The sequence below is a fragment of the Heterocephalus glaber genome, unplaced genomic scaffold, assembly GCF_053883595.1.
Source record: "Heterocephalus glaber isolate CG9 unplaced genomic scaffold, H.glaber_assembly_v1.0 deba00001571, whole genome shotgun sequence".
Classification (NCBI taxonomy): domain Eukaryota; kingdom Metazoa; phylum Chordata; class Mammalia; order Rodentia; family Bathyergidae; genus Heterocephalus; species Heterocephalus glaber.
This window is the reverse complement of record NW_028258356.1, coordinates 8,531,294-8,558,635: the sequence shown is the minus strand read 5'-3', so window position 1 is coordinate 8,558,635 and position 27,342 is coordinate 8,531,294. Positions and strand designations below refer to the sequence as shown.

The 27,342-nt window shown below is 37.1% G+C and overlaps 1 protein-coding gene across 3 annotated transcripts in view; it reads right to left on the bottom strand.

Annotated features, from left to right (window-relative positions):
• Nav3 (neuron navigator 3) overlaps nucleotides 1–27,342 on the bottom strand; it is an 813,909-nt gene extending 786,567 nt beyond the window's left edge. Inside the window, exon 1 of one of the 3 annotated variants that reach the window (XM_013072315.3) lies at nucleotides 27,113–27,342. The gene's annotated coding sequence lies outside the window, so the exon portion shown is untranslated. Of the gene's footprint in view, nucleotides 1–941; nucleotides 23,926–27,112 lie in introns of those variants that run through there. The other 2 variants (XM_013072311.3, XM_087192477.1) reach the window with 2 other exon arrangements.

Below are 27,342 nucleotides of genomic sequence, written 5' to 3'. Positions count from 1 at the left end.
CCAGCCTACCCAGTTATTCAAATACGCTTTCCTCCAGTTCTTTTGGATTAGAAGAGAATAATTTAACACTGAACATCTTGTATAGAGATGTAGGCGTGAAATTATCCTAAATATTCCATTTCATATTAACAGGTCTTTATCTAAAGTAACAGGCAATAATGAGAGACCCAACAATAAGAAAGACATAGAAGTTCCATCTTGCTTCTTAGACAGGGCAGGGGGGCATCAAGAAGGGTTTAATAACTCTTTCCTAAATATGTAGCTCACTTAAATTTTTTAGGATTAGCGATAATGAAACAACGAAATGCATTCTTAGGGTGTCTGGAGTTAGTTTCTACAGCTAGATTTCTCTCTCACTTGGTGACACTGGAAAACTAACTCCTTTACATGTGAGTTTTTTCATCTTTAAGGAAGCAATAACCAGCTTATTCTAAGATTCTCTCCAATGTACACAAAAATCTTAGACTTTCTTTACTATTGCAAATAAATTTTCCATACTTTTAAATGAAATAATTGGAATTTAAAAATATATATTGTAGTGTCTGTTTGTCTCCTGGGAGACCAAATTCTAGGCATCCCATAAAAACATTGGTAATTCCTTTTCTTCAGAATTCTCCAAGGAAGATACAGCATTACAGACACATATTTAGAGGAAATACTGAATAGAATGTTGTACAAATTGCTCAATCCATACCTAGATGGACTCTTGGAGGGCACCTATCACAAGAAAGGGCCCTTTATTTTAACATTTGGGGAGGAAAGTGGAGACAATGCATCAACTCCCGGGAAAGAATAAACATTGAATCTGTCCTATAGCTGAATCACTGTAGGGAGGGCTAGGGATAGAAAATGAAGTCCTGACTTTGGTTTCCTCTTTGTTACACTCACTCTAAAGCACTATTTCCCAAACCATGTCCTATGAGATATATGCAGGCACTCACCAGGATAGGAGGCTCCATGATCCAAAGCAGAGAGAAGCAGCTAAGTTCCTTTCTCTACTGGTCTCTTCAGAGTCTTAGAATGTGAATATAGATCTGTGCCTTACAAAGAGGAATAAAGAATGCAAGGCATCACAAACCTGCCTTAGCTTTTCTCCCCAAACAATTCCTATCAACCCCTCCTGAAACAGAAAATAGCACTCTTCTGCTTGGAGAATGTAAAACAAAATCCAGAACTAGGATTTCCCTCAAATTCTCATCAGCTGACTGCATGATTTCCTATACATAAAACTTTACATCTACAGCAGTTACCTAGCGTCAATGAAACATCATATGTTATGCTTTAATGAATACAAGACAAATACTTGAATGAAAGGAATCTCCTCTTCCATTGTATTACCAACACCTTTCAGTGTATATCAATTTCACCGCATAATGAAAAAGATTAAATTAAATTATGTCAAGGTTTTTTTCTTTTTTTCTCTTTTTTTAATAGATAACTGAAATACACTATTGTGCTACTATGATATTCTGCTTTAAGAATATGGATTAAATCATCTATATATTTCCTTCTTCACCCCCCCACACACATACATGCAGACATACAATTTTATGATAAAATCTCTCAAGAACAAAAAAAAGACAGCACAATGACAATGTTACTCAGCAGCTTCTCTTTGTACAACCTACAGCTTAAAGGAAGGTCAGCAGCATAAAAAAAAAGTGATGACTTTGAAATGTGTGTCATGAAACAGAGCTATTTATCAACATGCCTGACAAGAATAAGGTGAGAGCCCATTTCAGCCAGCCAGAATGACTGCTGTACATCACACTCAGAGGCAGTAAGCCAAGACAGAATGAGTATTACCAAGTTGTTATGGTAACTAAATTGTAGTTGGTTCCATAAAACATTAGCTTTCCATCCCAGGGACTGTGTTTAAAATTCAATGCAAGTTGGGGCCTCTACTCCAAATGAGCCAGCTGGTAGCCACTTCCAAGTAGCCTAAGCCACCCAAGAATAAACTCCACTAGAGCAGGACACAGCAGCCGCCACAGCCAGATCAGCTCCATTACCGGGGCCAGAGACCTCAGCCCCCAAGCCTATGACATCATGACCAGAGTGCCAGCCTCCTGCAGCTTACTTCAACAGTAAATAAGCATTATCCATAAAGGCAAAGAAAACAAAGCCAAGGTCACAGACAGCACTGCTAGGTGCAAAATCACAGGTAGAACAGGCATCTGCTACCATCAGCACATGCAGAACACTGTTGAAGACTAAGGATTTGGAGGCCAGCAGATTCAATTTGAATACTGACCCCTCCCTTACTGACTACCTGAAAGTGGTCTTTTTGAGGAAGCCTCTCCGTACTACAGAGGTGATCATTGTGGGATTGTGTAGTGGTGACAAGGATGAACTAGACATCAAAGAACTTGGATTTTCATCTTTTTTTCTACAGCTGACTAGCTGTAGGGTTTTAAGCAAGTTACTTAACATCTTTCAAGCCTTAGTCCTTTCAACTGTAAAATAAGGATAAAACTATCTACTCCTTTCTGTTGAGAAGTTCACATAGTCCTATGTGCAACATGGTAAGAACTTAATACAAGTCGGCTACTGTCATTCTGACGTCAGTAGGCACTACTACTTAGGGTAGACAAAATAGTGAACATTTAAAGATATCCACACCCTAATTTCTGGAACCTGTGTGACCTTACATGTCAAAAGAGACTTTGCACAAGTGGTTAAATATCTCCAGATAGTGTGCTTATTTTGGATTATCAAGGTGGATTCAGTAGAATCACAAAGCTACTTATAAAGACCCAGAAAAGTGCCTGTAGCAATAAATGCAGAGGTCAGAGAAAGAGATATCTAAAATGGTGAGCTTGTTTGGAAGATGGAAGGAGGAACCATGTGCCAAGGAATGTGAATGGCCTCCAGAAATTGGAATAAAAAAGAAACAGATTATCTCTTCTAAGGCCTCCAGAATAAATCAGCCTAGCAGATACCTTGATTTTAGCACCTCTGACCTCTAGAAGTATATACTATTAAAAATCTCTGTCGTTTAAGCTACCACATCAGTACTAATTTGTTACAGCAACTATAGGCTACTAATGTACTACCTAATTGCTATATTAAATAGGAAAGTGTGGAATCACACATGGCACACGGTAGGCCCTGAGTTAATGATTGGCTGGCAACTTATACCTGTGGAGTGGCAGAGACTAAGGGAGACTAGAGGCCTCCCTGAATAACCATAGTCATCTAATCACCCACTGTAGCCAATATCTGTCACCTGCAGCACCTGTATGCCTCCTACTGTGTATCAAACAGCTATAGACAGATACCATCCGCTAACCATTCATTCTCAGATAATCACACCTGAAATCGTCCAGATAAATAAACGAACCAGAAAGGGAGGTATAATCAAGCAAGAAGCACTTGAATTCTGAAAATGAGCCAACCTAGACAGGAATGTCATTAGCCCAAGGCTGACTTGTAACTCAAACTAGGGGGAAAAAAACACATAATATTTTGAAAAGAAATAAAAAGCCTGACTACTTGCCTCAGGTCAGGTCTAAGACCACTGAGCCTACAATAGAAATCTGATATTATCCATGATAAGGAGATTCCTGATGATTCTGCTAAGGACTGAAACACAAAAATTCAAGTGCCTGTCCCAGCCAATAATGATAAATGTACCAACACAGAAGGGATCATAAAAAAGGGTTTTCTCCTTCTCCTTCCAGCTAACGTCCACTGTGGATGGAGCATTAGGATTGCTCTTACAACATGACTCCTACTGCATCAGTGACATGGAAAGGGCATGCTGAATTCACTCCACTCTTCCTGCAGGGGCCTTGGCTCCCTGCTGCCAGCATGCTTCCTGTGCAGAGGAGAGGCTGCCTTAGTTGAGAGAAATACAAAGCACAGTCGTTCGGGTGATGTTAGGAGCAACACTCCCAGATCATGTGCAGGAAAATGGATGGGACACATGTGATAAATAGATCAGGAGGGGGAATGAACACAGCAGAGAAACAAGGAGACAGATTACAAAAATCAACTGATTCTTCATAAGGGGGAAATTCATAGGCAAATCAGGGCTGCCACTTTGTGTACCTTGATATGCCTTCCTGAAATCAGCCTTACTGGTACAGTGAGTTCCATGTTCACCTTGGTGATGGTGGAAGGTCAGGGAGAAACCCATCCCAATCTCTGCACACAGAAGATTTGGTACTTGTAATAAAGGCCCTAACATTACACTCTCCATGTACAGGCCTTTTTCACGAGTCAGCAAAAAAGTATAGCACAAATAAAGTGCACCCCAAGCTCATCTTCTACATGACGAGACAAAATATGACTTATAAAGAGAAAGGCACAAGAAATGACAACCCAGAAAGAATATCCTGTTACTTCAGATTAGATTGCATCTTCTTTTTTTCTTTCCTGGTAGGATTTTCATTTGCCTAACAGTATTTGCATTTACCTAACATTTTCTGGGCATAGAGATGTGGCACAAGATTCCAGCCCAGAACAAATTATGGGTGGAATACATGCATAGAATATCAGAATTTTCCAACTGTACACCAGGGATTCTTCAGCATCCACAGTTGGGATGTCTGCAAGGGTGGGAACTAGAAATGTGACCCCTATCCATGATTCAAACTGAACTTTTCTTTTCTTTTTTAATATTTTGATCTTGTGAAGAAGGACTGTATGAAGACATCTAATCTAATCATCTTCTTTCACCAACAAACACAGAGAACTGAAGATCAGATGATCAGTTTACCCAAGGAAGTCTGGGTTTATATTTGATGAACCATTGCTAGTTTGAATAGTATATGCACGAAGAATTAATAAATTATGTAGTTATTCAAGGTAGAGAGGCTATAAATCTGCTTAGATTCCATGTTCATATGCATTTCAGCCAGTACTAGGGTTTCCCAAGGTGTTTCCTACTCTAGTACAGTAGACCCTTGACTTACGAACTCAATTCATTTGTCAGAGCTGGTTGCAACTCCAGTTAGTCTGCTGAAAGCTCAGGCTACTCTATACAGCCTCAAAGTCTCTGCCCTGTATATAGGCAGATCTCAGTGTCCTTAGAGAAACATTGGCCCAAGATTTCTCAATTAACCCCACATGGGAAAGGTTGTTGTAATGTTCCTTCTGGAACTCTTTTAAGGTTAAATCTGTATCTGAAACCATCTGGAAGCACAAGCAGTGAGCATTTGGATCATAACTCAAGACTTCGTTCATAAGTTAAAACTGAAATTCTGCTCATAACCCAAGTTGTTTTTATGTCTGGCTGGTCCTAACTCAAGGGTCCACTGTACTTTAGTCAGAGAACATTTCTCTTATTTTGGTTTTTGTTTCCCCAGCAGGCAGAAGACTTTCTCTAAAACCTAATAGCAGGCTAGGAGAAAAACAAATTGTCACTGGATATTTTTCCTGATTTATATCACACAGATTTTTTTTCCTTAGATAGTAGCCAAACAATACAGAGGTTGTTTGTACAATCTTTTGAAAAGCTACACTTTTAGGATTTTTTCTTCAGTAGACTTATGATTCTCAATCTGAGGAGTACAACTCTGGAAATTATCCAAATGTGGTAGATTAACTAATGGTCAACTTGTAATGCCCAACTTGTAATGAGGATTGTTTCCAATAGCTATTAAAAGAGAACTAGAGAGGAAGATCGTCAGGCTGTTGATTTTCTAGGAGAAGCTTGCTGCAGTTGGGTTGGTGTTCGTGATTTGAACTTGGCTCTTCTCGTAGGAGGAGGAGCTCCTGGCTTCTCTGTCACTGGGAATGGCTGCTGTTCTCCTCAAGGGAGCTCTGATCTTCACCATGAGCATCACTTCCTGGCTCCAGGGTGAACCCCTCAGCTTGGTGGCACAAATCCTTCATCTCACTGGTGTAGGTTTTCTGGCTTCCACCACTGGCCTTTGGATCTTGCAGGTGCAGACCCTCAGTACAGACAAACATGAGACATTGCTGTGGGCTCTAGGCCACTGGCTGGACTCGCAGGGGACATTGCCTTGGACTCTAGGCCTTTAGCTGGACTTATGCAGGACACTGCTGGGATCCAGGCCCTTGGCTGGATTCTTTGGGTCTCTAATCTGCTGTTAATCTCTTGCACTACTCTGTATTTGACTTTTTGGGTAAATATCATAAAATAATTCTCTAAGCAATATGTCCTGTATTAAATGTATTCCATGGCCAAAACCCTGACTACAACACCAAAGTAGAGAACACAAGAATTTCAGGGTATAAATAGGGTCCCTATTTCTATATTTCCAATTTATTTTGGAGCAATAAAATAATACAAAAAATTATTGAGTACAAAGTCAGCCATCATTTTAGTATGAAGTGTGGTATTTCAGAGCAAGTTCCTGCTTGTTTCCAAAAACAACTATATGAATCTGAGTATATGCATTTACAGTCATACTCCATTTTTAGGAAGACAGTGAGTTGATATTACAGTTGTTACTATTACGGGTGTTCCAAGACAACTCTATGGCTGACACCACTAACCTGTCATGGAAGCCAGCATTGTTGCCTTTCAGAATGTGACCTCAACAGTGCTTCATTCACTAAGAAGCTCTGCCATTGCCCCCGATCCTTAGGGATAAATTCTATTTGGGCCATTAACATCCAAACAAAGCTTTCTGCCAGTGAGTGGAAAGATAGACTTCTCATTCAAGAAACTCATTCAAGATTAGACTATCAGGCATTACCCACATATGATCCAGCCACATCATCTCAACATACCATGCTGCCCTACAATCTATAGGGCCTGTCTAGAAAATCCAGATGCAGAGAGAAAAGAACAAGTATTATACCAGGCCCTTTACCAGTATCCTTCCAATATGGTATACTCTAAGGTTCCCAGCAATATAAGTTGTCAACATGAGAAAATCTTGTCAGCCTCTACTATTTTCCTAATCATCAGATGAAACCCTATAATTGGCAAAAGAAAAATAAAATAAGTAGAAGTAGGCAATAACAATGAAAATGTGATGGGAAAAGCTGTATCATATATTCCAATTTTCCCCGGCTTGGACCAGTCTGTTATTTTCTTAACCCTTGCAGCTTAAAAAAAAAATTTATTGTATGTGTTCAGTGTAATAGATGCCTCACTCAGATATGACTTCCTGTTGTAACTGAGACTGCACTACTGCATTATTTCTGAATTTCCTAGTTTAAATCCAAAGATTTAAGGAAAAAGAGCTACATTCCATTCTCTGTTCTAACCCTGACCTGCTGTGGAAATCTCTTCATCTTCCTGGGTTTCAATCAGATGACTATATACTACTAACTTCACAGGATTACATAAAGATCTTTCAGAAATATCTAAAGGCAAATACAAGTATATTGTGTTAAAGAAGAGGCATAGTAAAGAAAGCCAGGAAATTGTCCTTATAGCTTACTCATGGTGTCACTGATGATGTGCAAGAGGATATTCTGGCTTTTTCTAAGCTTCAAGATAACTAGAAGATGGAGAAAACAAGGCAAATAGAGTAAGAGAAATATGGAGATTTGTGAATTTATTGGCAGGGACAAAGAGAGGTAATGTCGAATTAATTTTCTTGCCTAAACACATTCAAATGTTCCCATATTCTTCCTAAAGTACGGCAATGAGAAACTATTTCAACATTTAAGACAAAACCAACAAGCATGTGCCCCATGCAGTCATGATTTCCAACTGAAGAGTAGGATCAAATCTAGAAACAGGCCAAAGCATATACAACTTAACCTTGTTAGCACAGTTTCCTCAAACAACTATTTTGCTGGGGGAGAGGAATCATTCAGAAATGTACACTTACAGAATTATTCCTCCCTAGCTGTTTGGCAGGAAAATACAATGTGCTTTATGTAATTAGTTCATTCAAAGTGATATTTGATTGAACCCTAGCTATACAAAGTGATCTTGAGGTGATTGAAGGATACATTCAAACCCTCTGATTGAAAATGTTTGTTTGGAATAATGTATCTTTACTCAAGGAGAGAATAAACATTCCTATTTATACAATTTTAACATCTGTAATGATGAATTTATTCATTCCAGAGGCAAGTTTTATTAGTCTATTTTGAGAATAAAAAAATGATAACACTTTAAATCATACTCTTCTGAGAAAAATGAGTAAATTATCCACAATGCTCATTTGCAGTGAGTATGAGTATGAAAAACAAATTATCATGATCCATTTATGATGTATAGAACATAACGCGACATATAACTATAATTCACCATCATTATTGACTGTGCAGAAACCAATTTCAAAGATGAGATATAACAACCCCAAAACACAGTGGGAAAGAAGTGTTTTCCTTCCTTTCATGCCTCCCTTACAAAACAAGTAGATTGTTATGGACCATAAAATATGTATAGCTCCCCCCAGTGTTGTAGAGATATAACTAAAGTCCTATAATAATTGAAAATACCTGGGAGTAAAGAGTAATAGAATCCTTACATGTCCTTCTAAATCAACTACACTATGCCCTTCTTAGTCATAAATGTTAATTCAAAAGTCTAGAAATTAGTCATTCTGGGTTCTAATTCCATTTTATCACTAATCACTTTTGTAAATTCAACTAAAACATTGTTCTTTACTCCAAGCCCCAGTGTAGTTACCTGCAAATGGGTGACAAACACACACATTACATATCTTCCAAACTTGAAACTATTAAATGCTAAATGATTGTGGAAAATATCAAAAGAACAATAGGGTGCAACAAACACCAAATAAGTTATTTCTTATTAACATTAAATTGCCATAGGTGCACTATTCTTTCTTAGTCCTACTACAGATTTTCCCTAAACCAAGTTGTAAAAAGACAAATGATTTATTATACCACATGTACTTTAAATGCTACCATTTTAGACCATTTTTAGCTAGAGTCCAAAATAGAATTTGAGCACTTTCATTCACCAAGTCCTAGGGATTCTTCTATTACCTATTAGAGATATTCTGACCCTGGCCATAGGCTATTTTAATTTACCTCGCCATTGTCACATCTTGCTGTCATGGCAATTTAGTTTAAGCAGACCTTTGTGCGGAAAAAAAATGAGCAGGCAGTGAATGAATCTAGCTTAAAAGTCAGATTAACTTTTTTAAAAAGACAGTTGGCTAGAATAGCATACAATTGTGCCTCTTTATACATACAGCTAAGCAATTAGCACTAAACAGTTAAAACTTTACCATCTGACTCGATCATTTTGAAGATTCAAAGCCTCTAACATGTAATGACGGACTATGATTCTCTCAGAGATAGAAACTGGCAGTTATATTCTGTCACACATCCCTCCCCCTCTATTTTATTCTCTCAGCCCAACAAAGCCTACCTGAGCAAAAGACAAGGCTGTATACTACTTAGCCACACACATAAGAAAATTTTTAAAACTGCATAACTGTGATTCCGACCACAAAACCATTTGCTCACATGGTTTTCCTATCATGCCCAAATAATGATGCAAGCATGCTTGGATGCTGAAATGTAAGTGGGATTATTTATTTTCTGGGCATGAAAGAAAGAAATAAAATGTAGCATTACGCTTCTTGCAATTAGAACACAGCCAATGTATTGTCTGCTACTCGATGCTGAGTTTCAATCTCTTCTTTCACTATAAGCCAAGCAAAAATAAAATAATAAAGGTCTGAACATCAGCCATACAACACACATGCTATTATACTGCTAACAAGGAAGACATAAAATGAGATCTTTTCCTGTCTACAAGGTCATCTTTCTAATTCGTGGATTCATTTAATCCTTAGATCCAATTCAATATGTGCCAGTCTTCAAAGAAGTCCACGCAGGTTCCTAACAAAAGCTCTAAGGGGAGAATGCAACTATGAAAACCAAGCACAACATGTCCCCTGGTAAATTGCTCCTTTTGGGAAAGCAATACAAAAGAAGCATTTTTCTAATTTAAATATCTTTTAGAGGGCAATACACTGCTTTATCAAAAAATTAAACAGTCACTCTAGTCAAAAATGAAACTAATAACATATGTTAGAGGTTAATTTTCAAGGGCTTAGATATATAATTTACCACCCACTTCTTTTTCATTAACAGCACCAACTCATCATTAAAAACTTCCCTGGACAGTGCCTTCCTTTGGTACTAATGATTCACATGACTGGAAGAGAACAATCATTCATCATTCAATCTTCAAGTGATTGCTCGGCAAATAGGGTCAAATTCTTAGTTCTTTATATTACATTTGAAAGATATGAAAAGCCACAAACATTTAGAAGTCCCACCTCTTGGATTTATCTGACAAAATAGAATGTTTAAGTATTAATTGGAAAGTCAGTGAAATAAAACCACTCTCCTACCAAAAAATTATCATGATTATTACCTTAAAAGTTTGCTAAATAGGGAGATGATTCAGAACTTTGAAGTTGCAAAGAAGCTACTAATAAGTAACAAATCATAGATATGCTATGAAGTATCAGTCTATCTTTCCATCTTATGTCACTATTGATTTTTCATAACAAATATACTGTGAGATTATAAATATAAATATATCTTGGTATATAAGGTTTGTCATATTTTTAGAGCATGCATGGCAGTTTTGTGACATACACTGGTTCACTATTATATTTTTACAAGTTGAAGCACTCAATCTATGCCTCCTTTTCTGAAAATTTTCTTTATTAGATACAAATTTAAGTGATTACTATCTAAGCATACTATGTGAGGGATTTTTAAGTGGCTATTCAAACATACAGTTTTATGGTTATTCACATCTTACCAATAATTATTCAGCCTTAATGGCCCACAGAGCTTGTGGCAAACCTTTTTTCATGGGATGCCCCAGACTTCAGTTCACATTTCTTTGGACTCAGTCACAGCAATGAAATTCTTTCACTATTAAGCATTCCTTGTTTTGGTAGATTACCTTGGGATAACTCTAACTTTGCCAATATTGACCCAATTAAATAAGACAACCTCAGATTTTAATAAATGTGTCCAGTTCAACTTATGGTTTTGGTCTACGTCATGAGGTAAAGATAACACACATTTCAAATGACTTTTAAGTACCTTTTAAATTCCTATATTTTCTTGTTGCCCACACAGTTGCAGTCCTTCATGAAAATAAAATGTATAGTAGATACACACAATTACTTTGTACTTGTTCTAGTGGGTGGTTCTTTAGCAACAATAGCCAAACTAATTCTCACACCAATTCTGAGACTGCTGCTACTACTATCACTCCCACTTTGCAGATGGAGAAACTGAGATATGGATAAGCTACTTTGACCACACTCACACTGCTTATAAAACGTGTTGTATTAAGAATACTCAGCTGTTAGCTGATGAATGGTATTGCTTCTGCAGTGAACAATCTTATATTTCAATATTAGAGTCCTGATCTTTCTCTCAAAGGGAACTATATATGCCATTCCTGTTTAATATTCTTCAGTGATCATTGTTACCTCCAGAATAAAAGTCCTTGAACTAGAATTTATAAATTTGATAGGCTGTCTACCTTTCCAGCTATATCAGGCTGAACCTGTATTATACACATAATTTTATTCCTGAGTACTAACAGTTCTCAAACTTTTCATGTTCCCTTCTGTTTTTGTACCCTTGCAGACTTGCATCCTGAAACATCCCCCTCTACTGTGGCCATCTGGTAGGTTCCCACTCATCTTTCGTGACTCAGTTCAACATCTCTCTGGGCATTCTTCCCCAATGCCTTTCCAGCAGGCAGATTTACACCCACCTCTCTTTTCCCATTACTTTCTTCATGCATTTAGTACAATGATGAAAGTTTTATAATAAAAATGTTTTTTAAAGTCCCTCACCAACAGTGGGTTTAAGAGTAACTTTTTTGTCTTTCCTCTGTATTTTTCAGTACTGAAGAGAGTAGATGTGCTTCAAGAATAAGTTAAAGAATGAATGGGTAAATGGCCTGAGTATAGTCAAACAACAAGCAACCCCTAAATAAAAAGTCTGAAACTCTAGGACTTTGTGGTCCACTATGGAATGCTATGAAGATGTGATTATCAAAATCATTTCTTTTGTCTTATACTGTGCTTTACAAAAACAAAAACTCAACATGGAAATCTCATTGTCCAGAAACTACAGTTCCATACCAAAAGCCCAAAGTAGAAAGAGCTTGATAATTGTAGGATACTATCTATAGCTCAATATAGCTTGAAAGCACAAAGAGGATAGCTAGATCCAAGAGTAGGAGGGCCAAATCCTAAAGGCCAACATGCCATGGAACAGACTGAATTTTTCTTGACTAGTTTACCACCCGCCTTCCCAATTAGAACATACTTCCTTCAACCTTTGCATGTTGAAATGCCACTTCCTCATTAAGCATTATGCATTTTGCCCATCTAGAAGATTTTATCTGATCCTCTCCACAAATATTCATACTTGTCTTCAGAACTTGCCACCTTCATACAAGTGTTATTTCACCTGCTAAACACAAACATCTTATGGAGAAGATTTATATCTTTGCAACTATTTTAAATAAATACTTCTACTAAAATTCAGTGAACTAATAAGTGTTTAAACAAATTCATGATTGCAAACAGTAGCAATTCCAGGATACATTTCATGTGGGGAAAATTCCTCTCCAGAGTTCCTACTATTCTATATGCTTCAATTGGGCCCATGACCTAAATAAAACTACTTCAAAGCATAGATAAATGTCCATCTTGTTATTGATTACATAAATACAAGGTCTCATAACAGTTGCTTGTCTAGAGCAAGTTGTCAAATTGCATTTGAATTACAGTCACTTTTGTCAAAAGCTAAAAAAAGATTTCAAATGTATAATTAACTGAAAATATTAAAGAAGAAACATTATGTCAAGGCCAAAAAAACTAAAGCCATGGGTATCAGGGCAAAGAGAAGATGAATATTTTTATTGATAGGGGAAAAAAAGGATTCACACATTTGATTATAAACTATAGCTCAAAGCCTACCAATTTTCTAGAAAGGAAAGAAAAACAGTAATATAAGTGTGCATTTCCCAGGCATAGTAATACTCATTCTTCCAACACTTGATTATTGAAAAAAATCAATACAACAATTGATATTCCTGAAGAATAGCCACAGATCAAGGATGATGCAAAGTAGGGTTACCATTTTAATTTGAGATAATCAGAGATATCATCATTCTAAACTATTTCATTGAAAACACACCTTTTAAACTTGGAACAGATATTACAACCACTTCTCAATAATGGGATATACTACACGATGGTACAGCATTCACCAGGAAGAAGATCCTACATTTTCAGTGTGACTGCCGCCTTGTATGCTAAAATGTGCCCTACACTTTACAGGATATTTTCTCCACAAATTTTCTTATGTAGGCTTTGTCCTGGATTCTGCCACAGAAAGGAGCAGAACATGATGTATGTAATTAATGTAATTAATGTAATTACGCGGTGAGCAGTGAGGTACATGGTTGAGCCCAAGGGTAGCCGTCTTCTCTGTGGCGAGGTGTTCATTCCAATTCCCACTTCCCTTAGAGCCAAACACACTGTAGAAATCTGGAGCACAGGAGGAACTTTTCTGGCAGCGAGAGATCCAATAATGTTGCCATATTCAGAAAATCACCCTGCAGTATTCCCTCTCCTCCATCACAACCATCCCAGAAGAAGGAAGGAGGGGCAGGAAGAAGCTCTTAGATAATAAATACAATCAACAAGGACCAATACACTGCTGAAGAGTTTGAGTCCCTTCACATATATGTGTATAACACATATGTACAAATAATTTTAATACACATAATTCATTAATTTGATTCTAGTAAACCAAGCCATACGGTGAACCAAGTTAACCTGAACAGTATAAGACCAGTGTAAGACCAGTGTAAAATCCATAATGGCAAAGGAAAGGACAACAGCATCAATAAAAGGCTCAAAATTTAGGGTGCTAACAACTCAAAGGCTTTCTCTCAGAGAACTTCTCCTCCCACAATTAAAAGTTCAAATACAATAATATCACCCAGTTAAAATATTAAGATTCCTGATTTCTTCTCTAAGCCTACCATTCACAATTATAATTCATAATCCAAAGCTCTGAAAATCTAAAGGTTTTCATAACTTAAACTGAAATAAAAGCTACAATCTTTATTCCACAGTATTCATTTTCTATTGTTACTGTAATAATTATCACAAACTTCATTCATAACACAATTGCATTATTTTGGATAAAATACAAGTGTTTGCAGTACTACTTCCCTTTCTGGAGGGTCCAGATGAGAACCCGCTCCTATGTTTTTGTCTGGTTTCTAGAGGTCACCTGCAGTTATTCCTCTAGGGCTCCCCACTTGCACTGGCAGCAAGGTAGCATCTCCAACTCCATTATCTCATCTCTTCCTCTGACCATAACTGGGAAAGAATCTCTGCTTTGAAAGACTCTGTGCTCAGACTGGTCCCAGCCTTGTAATCCAGAATGATGTCCCCATGTCAAGGGCCTTAAGCTTTAATCACATCTACAAAGTCCAAGTTGCAGTGAAAGATGATATTCACAAGTTCTGAAGATTGTATTGTGAACATTGGAAGGGGGCTTTATTCTGTCTACAATATCCATTTATTGTGAATTTTCATGTATTTCCTTACCATAAATAGTAAGTAGGTTCTAATATCAGCAAGTTTACTTAAAAATCTATGAGATGCTTTTTCACTAGGAAAGAAAAAAATTTTCAAAATATGATATAGACTGTATGGGGATGTCCCCGAAGAGATACTAGATCACAAAAAAGGCAAGAGCTACAGGTAATGGCAGAATTTCTAATATAACTTTCTATGACATTGAGAGTTTATCTACTATAAGCAGAAAGGCCTTTGTGGTTATTGAGGCCATATATAGGAGACCTTTGAAAGAACATTAGCATTCATTAACAATGTGGAATTCAGGGTAACTCTCAATTACGGTAACATAATTCAATCCAGTCTTATGCTGAACACAGCCTAACCATTATAAATTGTAAAGTCTAACTATAAATAAAGCAGTTAAATACTATGAAAATAAACTTAAATTTTTTAAAATTAAAAATTAATACATTCCAACTTCCTCAAGAGCAAGGACTATGTTTTTCTCATCTCTGTAATTGTGATCCTCATCACAGTGTAAAAGGCAACCAATATCTACAAATTTTATTCTTGTTTATATATATATTTACTTCAAGGAATAAATTAATGCAATGTCAAACATGCCAAGTACATAAAACAAGCACAACAAGATGGGACATATTACCCAAGAATAAATAAATGAAACCACGCATATCACAAAGCATCTAAGAAAACCACACCCAAATCCTATACACATCTGCCATAGATTCATTTCACCAGCAACTAGAAATGGTTTAATTTCTACATATTTCATGAAGAAAAGAAAAACCAGACCTGTGTTTATCAATTCTAAAGGTAGTTCTCATTGCACACTGTTGTCAAACATAAAAATATCAAGAAGAACTAGCAACTCCATTAACTTTATCCTGAGGCATATGATGAAACTAATTTGTGATGTCTTGAAAACTAATTTCTGAAGGACTGTTTATTGGTATTCCTGAGTCCTCTCGGGTGATGCTTGTTCCAAGAGCAAATGTGTATGTCAAAGACCAAAACAAAAGACTAAAATCAATTTCAATTCCTAGAGAGCATGATATTGGTGCAGGTCACTGAGCACCATCACTGTTTCATAACAAAATAGTCTTGGGTCTGAAAAAATCCTCAGGGGCAAGAATCCTATTAGTTACCCTCTCTAACAAATCAAATATCAAATGAACAAAAACACATGCATCAAATCAAAAATTAATTGATGACTCATTTATGAAAATATTACCACTAATCTCAAAGCTCAAAAATTCTTCTGTTCTCCAAAGTTCTAAGCATTCAAATACATAAGAGATTTTGTCAGTTTTTAAATTTTTATGAGGGGTTTTGGTGGGTTTTTCTTTTTAGGTTTTTTGTTTCGTTTTTGTTATATTCTATTTGGATTGATTTGGTACTCTCAACCACACCATTTATATCTGTGAGAATGCACCAACACCTTGTATTTATGTAGAATCTATTCTATCAAAAATATCTGATTTTAGGGCCACTCCCAGTGCACTAGAGGAGGCTTCTGGGGTGCCTTACCATCCCAGCCAGAACACAGGAGGTGAGCCACTCCCAGTGCACAAGAAGAGGCTTCCAGGCCATACCACCGCTGCCAGCACACAGGAGGTGAGCTACACGGGCGCCAGCAGCACACACACCCCCTTCATCGAAATGAGAAGACACATAAACAAGTCTCAAAACCAGACTTCCAGATCACCTACAGCAACCCCAAAGGGAAAGAAGATGGAACATTCTGATACTCAACCACCTGGACTCCCTGAACTGGCAACAAAAGAGGATCTGGATAAAATGAAATCAGAAATAATTTCTCAGATAACAGCAGAGATTATGCTCATAGTGCAAGACATGATTAATAAATCTAGAGAGGAGCTGAGGAACATGATAGAATACCAACATAGGAAATAAATGGAATCCATAAAACAGATGCAAACAGATTTCCAGGAGATTAAAAACTCCATTGAAAGTCTACGCAGCAGAATGAGCCAATGTGAGAACAGAATTTCAGATATAGAAGATAAGATTGCAATTAGTGAACAGGAAAAGAAAAATTGCTTCAAACTTGTAAGGGACCACAAGAAATCAATCCAGCAGCTGCTAAACAATGCAAAGAAGAATAACATAAGACTGATTGGAGTCAATGAAGAAACAGGAAAAAGTGCAGATGAGATAAAAAAAAAAAACTGTTCACAGAAGTGATGGCAGAAAACTTCCCAAGCAGGGGAAAAGAACTTGACATACAGATAAGTGAGGCATATAGGATTCCAGCTAGCCTTCATCAAAAATCTACACATAGACATATAATTGTTAAGATTCCAGAAACCCAACAGAAGAACAAAGTCCTACAAGCAGTTAGAGAACAGAAACAAATATCATACAAAGGAAACCCCATCAGAATCACAGCAGACTTCTCAATCCAAACCCTCAAGGCAAGAAGAGCTTGGAGTGATGTCTTTCAAGCCCTAAAGGAAAACAGCCTCCAACCCAGATTGATGTACCCTGCAAAACTGTCTTTCAAAGTTGATGGAGAAATAAGATATTTTCATGACAAAAAGCATCTTAGGAACTTCATGAATACCAAACCAGCACTCCAAAAAAATTTTAGACAATATCCTAGGAAAAGACAATGAGGATCACAGCCCCAGGAAGCCCAGCAGAATGGATCCATTGGGCACAACAAGAAACTCAATGCAAAGGGGGAGAATCCAACAAAAAGAAAAAGTCATGACAATGATAAGTCAATACGTATCAGTTATAACCATCAATGTTAATGGTCTCAAGTCACCAACCAAAAGAAATAGACTGGCAGAACGGGTCAAGAAGCAAGATGCAACAATATGCTGCATACAAGAAACACATTTAATTCAAAAAGAAACTCATAGACTGAAAGTTAAAGGGTGGAAAACAATACTCCATGTGACAGGAACCTGAAAAAAAAAAAGCAGGAGTAGCTACCCTCTTTGCAGATCAAGTGGATTCAAATGAAAATCTGAAACACTCTGGTCCCAAGAATTTCAGATAAGGGATACACAACTTGTATGTACATATCTATTGTGAACATGTGTTTTCATTCCTCTCAAGTAAATACTTAAGAACAGGACTGTTGGTTCTTAACAGTAATACAAGAAATTTCTATACTATTTTCCAAAATGGTTTTATCATTTTGCATTCACATTAGCAGTATTAGAAAGTTCTAACTGGTTCACACCTAAGCTGACATTTGTTGTTTTAAAACTTTTAACTTCATCTCCCTAATGAATGTATCATTCAATCTTGTTATTGCACTGATTAGTATTTTTCTGAATCTAGAGTTGCACACCTTTCCTTATGCTGTACTGGCTATTTATCATCTTTTTGTGTCTACTCTTTAATTGGGTTGTCTATTAATGAGCTGTAAGAGTTCTTTATATATTCTGGTCATAGGTTATATGCATTATAAATATGGTCTGTTTAAGGACTACTTTTCATTTTAATGATGTCATTTAAAGTTCTAAATTTTGATGGAATCTCATTTATCAATTTTTTTTCTTTTATGCATCATGTTTTTTTATATCCTAGGAAATTCTTGTCTACCCTAAATTCATAAAAATTTTCCCTTATAATTTCTTCTTAAAGTTTTATAGTTTTAGTCTTTCATATTTAGGTTCATAGATCCTTTCAAGTTATTTTTATGTATGGAAATAAATGGTTGAGGTTAATTTTATATTTTATATTCTAGTGCCATTTGCTGAAAACATTATCCTTTCCTCTGCTCTGGAATTCAGTTTATGTTCTATAAAATGTTAATATTAAATAATCTGACAAAACTCAGTGGACCATATATGTGTGGTTCTATTTCTAGATTCTCTGTTTTATTTCATTGATCTGTATGTCTTTCCTTATACTAACACTGCCTTGATTACTGTAGCTTTAGAGGAAGTCTTAAAATTAGGTAACAAATGTCTTCCAACACTGTTTTTGTTTTCTTTTTTCTTTTTTTCTATTTATCTAGGTCCTTTGTACAGCTATATAACTTTTAAATTTCAATATCCAATTCCTCATTTATAGCAAGTTTACATAGACCTGAATTTTTATATATACCTTGTGTTTTCTAATCCTGCTAAATTCAAGTACAAGTTCTAGGGGCTTCTAGAGATTTCTTTGTATTTTCTCTGTAAATGATCATTTCATCTACATATAAAGATTTTACTTCTACCTTGACAATCCTATCCTAATTGTGTCATTTTATTGCCAGACTATTTTGGTTTGGGCCTATGTTTCAAAGTTTAATGGACAGATGAAGGGTAGGCATATCTGCCATTGTTCCCCACCTTAGGGAGAAACCATTGTATCTTCTCCATTCATATAAGGCCATTGTGCTGGAAGTATGAAGTACATGTCTTTGATCTCTTGCGAAGGTTCTGTTCTACTACTACTCTCCCGATAGCTTTTACAATGAACAGATGGAGAATTTAGTCCAATATTTTTTCTCCAACTAGTGACAGGATCATATGGCTTTTTCCTTTCCTCTATTAAAATGATGCCTTTTGGGGGTGGATCTTTCAATGATGAACCAACACTGCCATCCCTATAATAAAACCACTTTCTACATACTGCCAGATCTGACTTCTAATAGTTTGTTTTGTTAAACAAATTTCTATGTTCATACTTTTTTCTTCTATTATCTTTATCCAGTTTTAGTATTAGCACAATGTTGATTTCCTAAAATGAAGGGAGAACTGTTCCTTCTTTTTTCTGCTTTAAATGTTTGATATAATTTATCAGTTAAAATGCATATGAGTCTGGGGATTTAGCTCAGTGGTTTCACCACCTGCTGCACAAGAGCAAGGACCCAAGTTCGATCCCAGATACAAAAAATAAAAAAATGTATGAGTCTGTTGTTGTCATATAGGTAGGTTTTCAAGCTAGGAATATACTTTCTTTAATAGGTGCTGTTCTAATTTTATATTTCCTCCAGAGTTAGTTTCATTAATTTGTCTTCCAAGGTACTTCTTAGAAGTTGTCAAATTTATTTCAAAGAAGATTTTTGTGACATGCTTTCTATACCCTTTTAAATTCTGTAAAATCTGTGGTAATGTCTCCTAGATCTTGATATTGTAATTTTAAAAGTGTATAATTGATATTATGTAATACGAAGAAAAAGTCTAAAGGAGCAGGGGAAGTGGGAGGGGCAGGGGAAAGGAAAGAAGGGAAAAGAAAAAATATGAGAAAAGGAAAAAAATGGAAACAAAGTCTTTGCAAATAGGGAAGGGTGGAGGGGGTGAAGGGAGGGCAGGGGAAGGGGAAAAAAATAAGAACCAAGATACTCGTGTAATGGTACAAGATCCCAATGATGTATGTAACTGTATTTTATACCTAAAATGTACCAATAAACTTAATGGGAAAAAAATAAAATAAAATATCCAATTTTAGATTTCACTAGCCTTATAATATAAGAAAAAACAGCTTGACACATATGATCCAGAACCATGCTTAAGAAGAGTAATTACACTAGCATTACACTCAAAAGGAGAAATATAAAGTCTTTTTGGCTTTTTTGTTTCTTTTTTGAGATAGCGTCTCAGTATGCAGTTCAGACTGGCCTTGCACTCACTATGTAGCCCAGGCTGGCCTTGAACTCATGACATTCTTTTTGCCTCAGTCTGCTGAGTGCTGGAATTATAGGATGTGCCACCCCGCCCAGCTAATTCCTGAAGGGTAGGTATAATAGGTAACATGTTGTAAGGGCCTTGTTTAGGCCATATGATATTTGGAACACTTTATCTTACATAGTTCAGTACCTAAAAGAAAAACTTCTGTGATATTAAAATCCCAAGTCATAAAAGCCTTTATGTGTGTTTGGGAGAAGAGTGGTTTTGGGGTAAACTGAAGGTAAGCTATACTGTTTCAAAGTTTGCCCCCAAGTATCAGCGAGAATATGCCCTAGCTCTCAACACCCTTGGCCCCTCTTTCCTTCAAAATTTCAAAAACTATTGAATTTGCTGTACATGAACTCCAAAAGAAGTACTAGAGCTGAGGCATACTTTAGCAACAAATAAGACCCATTCTCAAGAGGTAAATGTATAAAAGGCTAGGGATGCTCCTTATTCACTGTCAATGATACCTCTTTGAACTGTCCTTTCTACCTATCAATAAAACAGTGATAATATTTATAATCATAAACCTAAGGGAATTTATTAGTCATCAATTGTTGCTATGTAAGAAATTGATCAAATGTTTAGCATTTTCAAATAATAAGCATTTATTAACTCACATAATTCTGTTGGTTAAAATACTGGGAGAAGCTTGGCTGGTGTAGCTTGGATGGTTTTGGTTTGGGGGCTCTCAAAAGGTTACAAAGAGTTACCCAGGACCACAGCGATCTGATGACTTTGCTAGGGCTGGAAAGTTCTCCTTCCAAGGTGAATCCTTCCTATGACTAGTAAATTCGTGCTGATTGTTAGCAAAAGCCCTCACTTTCTTGCCACATAAGTCTCTATGGATTGAGTATTCTCACAACATGGTAGCTGGCTTTCTGGAGAGTAAGTGATCCAACTGAGGAAGGTAGAAGTGGTAACTTCCTCTATGACAGTCTCAGAAGTCTTACATCATCACTTTTACCATATTTCATTGATCACACAAATATATATACAGTAATGAAGGAGGAAACCTCCCAAAGACATGAATGGTAACAGGCAAGAGTCTCTGGAGACCACTTTGGAGATTGACCATCACAATCTTCAAACAAGCTTCTAATGAAATAAATGTTAATGCTTACAAGTTTTAAAATTATTAAAGTTTAATTTCTTGGAAACCATCCTTACATATAATAATGTGGTAGTAATAAGACATCCCGTAAACTCTTTGAGGGAGGCACTAATATTTATTGAATCAAACTAATCCCACATTTTAAAACCCTGATTTATTATATTTGTTCAGTTCCAATATAGTTTTCATGTATTATTTTGTACATATTTTATTGAATCACCATAAATGCTTAGTGCCATAATAACTATACAATTTTAGTATCAATTGTATTGATATTAGGATCAATATTATTTTAAAAGAAGATATTCTAAATACTCAAAATCAGAGTAAATAAGAATTTCCATTACCAGAGAAAAAAGAAACACAAAATTGGGAGGAATCTTAAGAGGTGACTTAGTTTGTTGAAGCTGAATGACAGGTCCACTGGAATCCATTATACCATCCTTTATTTTTGTGTTCATTCAAAACTTGTCAAAATAAAAAATTAAATTTCAGCATGCTAACCCAATAGAGTAATTTATTTTTTTAGATGAGGATATATGATCAGTATGTAAAGAAAATTAGTTATACTATGAAGCACTGACTATGGAACTCACAAAGAAAAAACAAAAACACATCTTGAACCAAATAGCATTTTCTCATTGAACAAACTTACAATGACTTCACAAAAAAAAAGAAAAATTATTGAGCACCCACCTGTAGCAAAAGCTTGTAATTTTAGGATTACAAGAGGATTTCAGTAGGTAGTTACAATGTGTGAGTATATAGCACTGTAATAGTGAAGCTATAAATTTAATGTCAGGTTTTTGTCATTTTTTAAACTAATGTATTACTACTATAGCTAGTTCTGACTTAGAGTTTGAACTTTTGAATGAAAATTCATTAATAATCTTGATATTGCATTATTTTAAAAGTTAAACTTTTCTGGAGATGAATGGAACCTCCCTTCTCTAAAAAGAAATTCATATATTCTTATCTCCTAGGTAGTTGGTCATTACTTTCACCATCAGACTATAGGGAAACCCAAGGTAGGGAGAAGGAAGAGAAGAGAGGAGTAGACTAGGAAGGCAAAATAAATCTAAACAGAAAAATAACTGTAGCCTCTCCATTCACTTCAACAATACCAATAGCAACAATACTTACATCAGTTAAAATGCAATGCATATTTAGCTTAGGAACTCTCCTATGTAATATATTCTCTCATTTAAGCATCACAAAATTCCTTCTTAAAAACTATGTCACAGATGGGGACACAGAGACTCAGATTAAGAAATTTACCCAGGCTCACATAGTAAGTGGCAGAGTTGGAATTTAAACACAAGAAGTCTGCTCCAGAATCCACATTCATAATTGCTGATAACTACTGCCTGAAAATGGATCAATACAATCAGGCAAGCCATATTCATAAGGTAGAATAAGAATGCAACATAAACACTCTTTCAACTGGGGAAAAATTTCCCAAGGGGTAAGACTTTGTGGTCATATTGGTTTTTACAAGATTAGCATATAAAAGGTACCACTTCTTTCTTCTCTATGTTATGCCTACTACATAAGGCTGTCAAGTAAGGATGGGGACTTGGGTAACCTCTCCCAATAGAGAAAATTGAAAGCCACTATGACATTTCTACATATAAATGGACCACATATAAACATATACAAAACAAGAAAAAATACACTAACAGTCATTTCAACCTTTCCTGGCTATACCTAACCTGGTAAAAATCACTTCTTACCCAAATAATAACTTTCTTTTCTATTCTCAATAAAACTTAAACTCTAGGTCACCAGTAATGCTTCCAGACTTTTGAAATCTCTATGTCCCCACCCCCTCAAGTAGCTAAAATGAACACAACTCTTATGAAAATGTTGCCTATATTAGCAAAAAGTATAATGGTACAAACACTGTATAAGCTAGGGTCATGAACCAGCAGCTTTTACATCCTTACTGGGATCAGGCTTACTTCCTCTGAACATTTTTAAATCATCCAAAAAATAAGAGAATAGTAAATATATATAATTTTAGAGGCCTGGAGCTTTCTTTTACAAGACCATTGAGTTACATAACCAACTTGAATGATGCACTAAATTCAGAATCTGTGCTACTACAATGCTTGTCCTGAGGCTTCATCTGGGACAGAGAAAGATGATGACTGATGGAAACGTCAGCACCAGAGGCTCATAACAGATATTATTGTTGACAGTCAGACTTGGGAGAGAAATGAAGTATGAGCAGAAAGATTGCTCTAGGGATGTTTTTCCTGCCCTGGGGTCCACTTAACTTTACAGAAAATTACTTTTTCTTATACAGTGTGGGAGGGGAAGGAGGAGGTCTTAAATGGTTAAGAGTAGAATAAATTTATTCCCCACTAGTATACCGGCTGGGATCATACAGTTCTGCATATTGTGTCACGTGGTTAGTTACTGAACTATCCATGGAACACTATGAGTAATCACCCTTCAACAATGGTCCAAGGAAAAATCTCCAAAGTCTTTTCTGTTGCCTCAGAGAGAGACAGAGTGTTCGCATATCTTTTAGCATCTACCACTGCTACATATGTACAGCCATGTGGATAAGATTATGTCATGTATACATGTTTGAGACTTCAAAAATAGGGAAAATATTATTCTTATTTTTCTTTTGGAAATAAAGTAAAGCAAAGTGACATCTGAGATTAAGAAGCCCTGTGCAAGAATAAGTCTGGAAAGGAATGAAAAGTAGGAAAACGATTTTGGCTTCTTGGCTCCTACCTTCTGCCCATCATAATTCCCTGGTTTTCACCATTTCTGACATTGTCCCAAACCCTCAGGTTGGATTTGGTGATTTTCTCACCCTAACTATCCCAGCTTCACACAAAACCAGACACTCATGTGCACTCCTGTGTAAGTTCTTTACTATTTAATAAAATGGATTGTGTGTTTTCTAAGCATTTTTAACACCTCTCAAATAAATGAGGAACTAAGGGATACTGCAAAACAATGCCTGAGAATCCTTCTAAGAATCAAAAGGTTAACATCTATACAAAGGAGCCAGCACACAAACTTTGTTCAGATGAAGTCCCTGGATGTTCACAAAATGTAGGTCTGTGTCTATACTCCAACTTGCACCTAGGACAACCATTTCCTGCTGGCACAAATTACAAGAATGCGTCACTTGGAACTCTCCAGACAACTTCAGAGACATCCTACAGCACTTTCAGAATTAACAAAATGTTATTGGCAATTAGTGTTAACCAATTCAGTTCTGATATTTTAATATCAGATCATAAACATTTGCTAATCTCTCCGCATGGAAAGGAACTTGAAGTTAGTAAACTCGAGGTATTTTTCTTTTGTAAACCAGATGGCTCATCACTCTCAACCTTTCATTAAGTGATCCATATGTAGATACAAGGAAGGGGGCAGTTTCAGAAGCAATGTGCTATAAGTGATGGGTAATTCAGGACTTGTCACTAGTGTACCTTTGAACCTGAAATGACAGGACACTCAGAGCAGTCTTTATGTTAGATTTGTCATGTATGCACACACAATGAGGAGCAATCAGAGCAAAATATTAAATAACCAAAAAGGCACAATGTCTCAATCCAACAAGAAAAAATGAACATTTTACTGCAACTACAATTAATTGTGCATTCAAATTGCACTCAATCTGCCAGGAGCATCTTGTTAGTGTGTCATAAAAAACCCACCCAGGAAACACCAAAACTCAAAGTCAGGTAAAAAATAACAATTTAGCCCCAATATTATTATTACTATTACTGTTCATCAGAAAGAGCATGTACGAAAAGCCTGCTTTGGGGATTTCGCTGGCAAAGGAATTATTAAGTCTTTTGTAAATATTCATCTCAACTAGATAAATATGACCTCTGGTATAAACAGCATTTGGTATAGAATTAAGAAAATGAAATACATTTAAAATGTTCCATTTCTTAATTGGTTAAAAAACAAAGACAACAGTGTGGACTGGCATAGCAATTATCTTTCTCTTGGTTTGGGCATATTTTCCACTATATCAGTGGTCTCTCTTCTTCCTGCTCCATTTTATGCTGCAAGATTCTTTATCCTATATTAATAGTTGAATTTAACAACAAATGTGCAGACAAAGGAAAGGAGGCAAAGGGAGAAAAACAGAGACCCTTTCTATATAAACTATGCAGATCACTGAGAGAGTGGAGGAAAAGCATTGATTAGTGTCATCTTCACATGGGAAATACTTTGACCTCAAGACAACTTGAGAGCTTAACAACTAGATTTAAGAAATTAAATCTTAAAAATAATACACATAAATTCTATTTTTGGTTAAATACAAGTCACCCCTTTTTTCCCTTTGTTTTCTTATAATATAGACATGTTTCAAAGCAAAAATAAAACCACAGTGAAGAAACGTCTCAATCTAAGCAAGGCAGAATGGGTTCTAAACTCAAGTGGATCCTTTTTAAAATATCAAGTACTATACCTACTTAGTAGAGTTGTACACATGCTAAGAGCCAAAAACAAAAAGCCTGGCTTTATTGTATTTTCACATCTTCAATCTCAAAGTCTAGTTATCTCACATAAGAGTTGCTAAGCCTTTTCTCTCCTGTGGCAGGGTCCACCTGCCCCAGCTGGTTTTCTTAGTACTTTATATCAGACGCTGCCACTTCAACCACCTTGGACTCTGGGGAGCAAGCACCTGAATCTTAATTATGCCCTACTCATTGCTATGACTGGCTAGTCCAAAACTGAATGAGACTCAAAGAGAAGATAATTAAGATAATAGGAGTTGCATGTTCCCCATAAACTGAAGGGGGGGGGAGCTGTCCCCCAAGTTCCCTAAAATTAAATGTGAAAGAGTGGGGAAGAGTATAGCAATGATTGAAGGGGGAAATTTCTCTAGAATACGGCCACATTTTTTCTCTAAGATATTTATTTATACCCATAGCTTATTTGGATTTAAAAGAGATGCAGCTCTTATAATACATGTCATACTTGGAGCTGCAGAAGTCTGATTCTGACATACAGGCACCCGGCTCAGAATGCATTTCTGCAGAATCCGGGAAGATCAATAGACTCAGGAAACAAACATGTTGATGGATGAGGACAGGTCTGAAACCGACCAGGTTGAGGTGGCCAAGCTGAGGTTTCACAGCTAATTCCATGTTGGCAGAACTGAAGGGCTACAAAGGATTCCTCCTCTTTATATAAGAGGCATGAAAGGAGGAAATAATAGGAGGGAAAACAGAAGAAAGGAAGAGAATGGAGCTGGAGCGGATGGTGAGGAAAAGAAAGAAACGGAACGGGGAAAGAGAAAGAGAAATCCGAAGAGGGGCGGGGAGTGGGAAGGAAAGCTATGATGTATGGACGCTCGCCAGCACCCAGCCAAGCGCCCCATCGCCCAAGCCTGCCTGCCTCCCTCACTGGTCGGGAGACCAAGGGCTCCCTGGGGCTGACAGCCCTCCTGACCCCGGCTCGGGCAAGGCGCTGATGCCCCAAGTAGCCTCTGCAGCCAGCCCATCCGACCCGCCACTCCCTGGACCGCGCTCGCCACCCGGGCCCCGACTTCTCCCGGCGCCCCCATCACTAGTCTCGGGGGCAAAGCCGAGATGAGCAGAGAGCAGCTCAAGGGCTGGAAAAATCAAAAAGGAGAGAAAGGGACAGAGGCAACCAAAAAGATTTTTTTTGTAATAATCTGGTAACATCACGGGGAAGCGCCAGGGGAGGGACCGAGGCGAGCACCTGGGAAGGAGCACACTGTGGCAAACACCCGGGGCTCCGGCGGGCTAGGCGATTTCCCACAAAAGGAACTTTGCAAGGAGCGCAGCGGTTTGCAATGGGAGAGAAGGCGATCGCAGCGTTACCTGGCCGAGGTCATGCCCGCGGGCCGCCGAAATCCTCAGGTTTGCGGAATTGAGCCACTTGATCAGGTTACTATGGAAATCGTCTTAAGGGGAGAGGGGGTATAAAGCGACCCAGGCATATCCTTGTCACCGCGAAGGAAACTGCTGGGGCTGCGAGCGCGGGCGCGGGACCGGGCGCGGCACCTCTCCGGCCCGGCTGGCTGCGTCCTGCTCCTCGGCCGGGCCGCGCC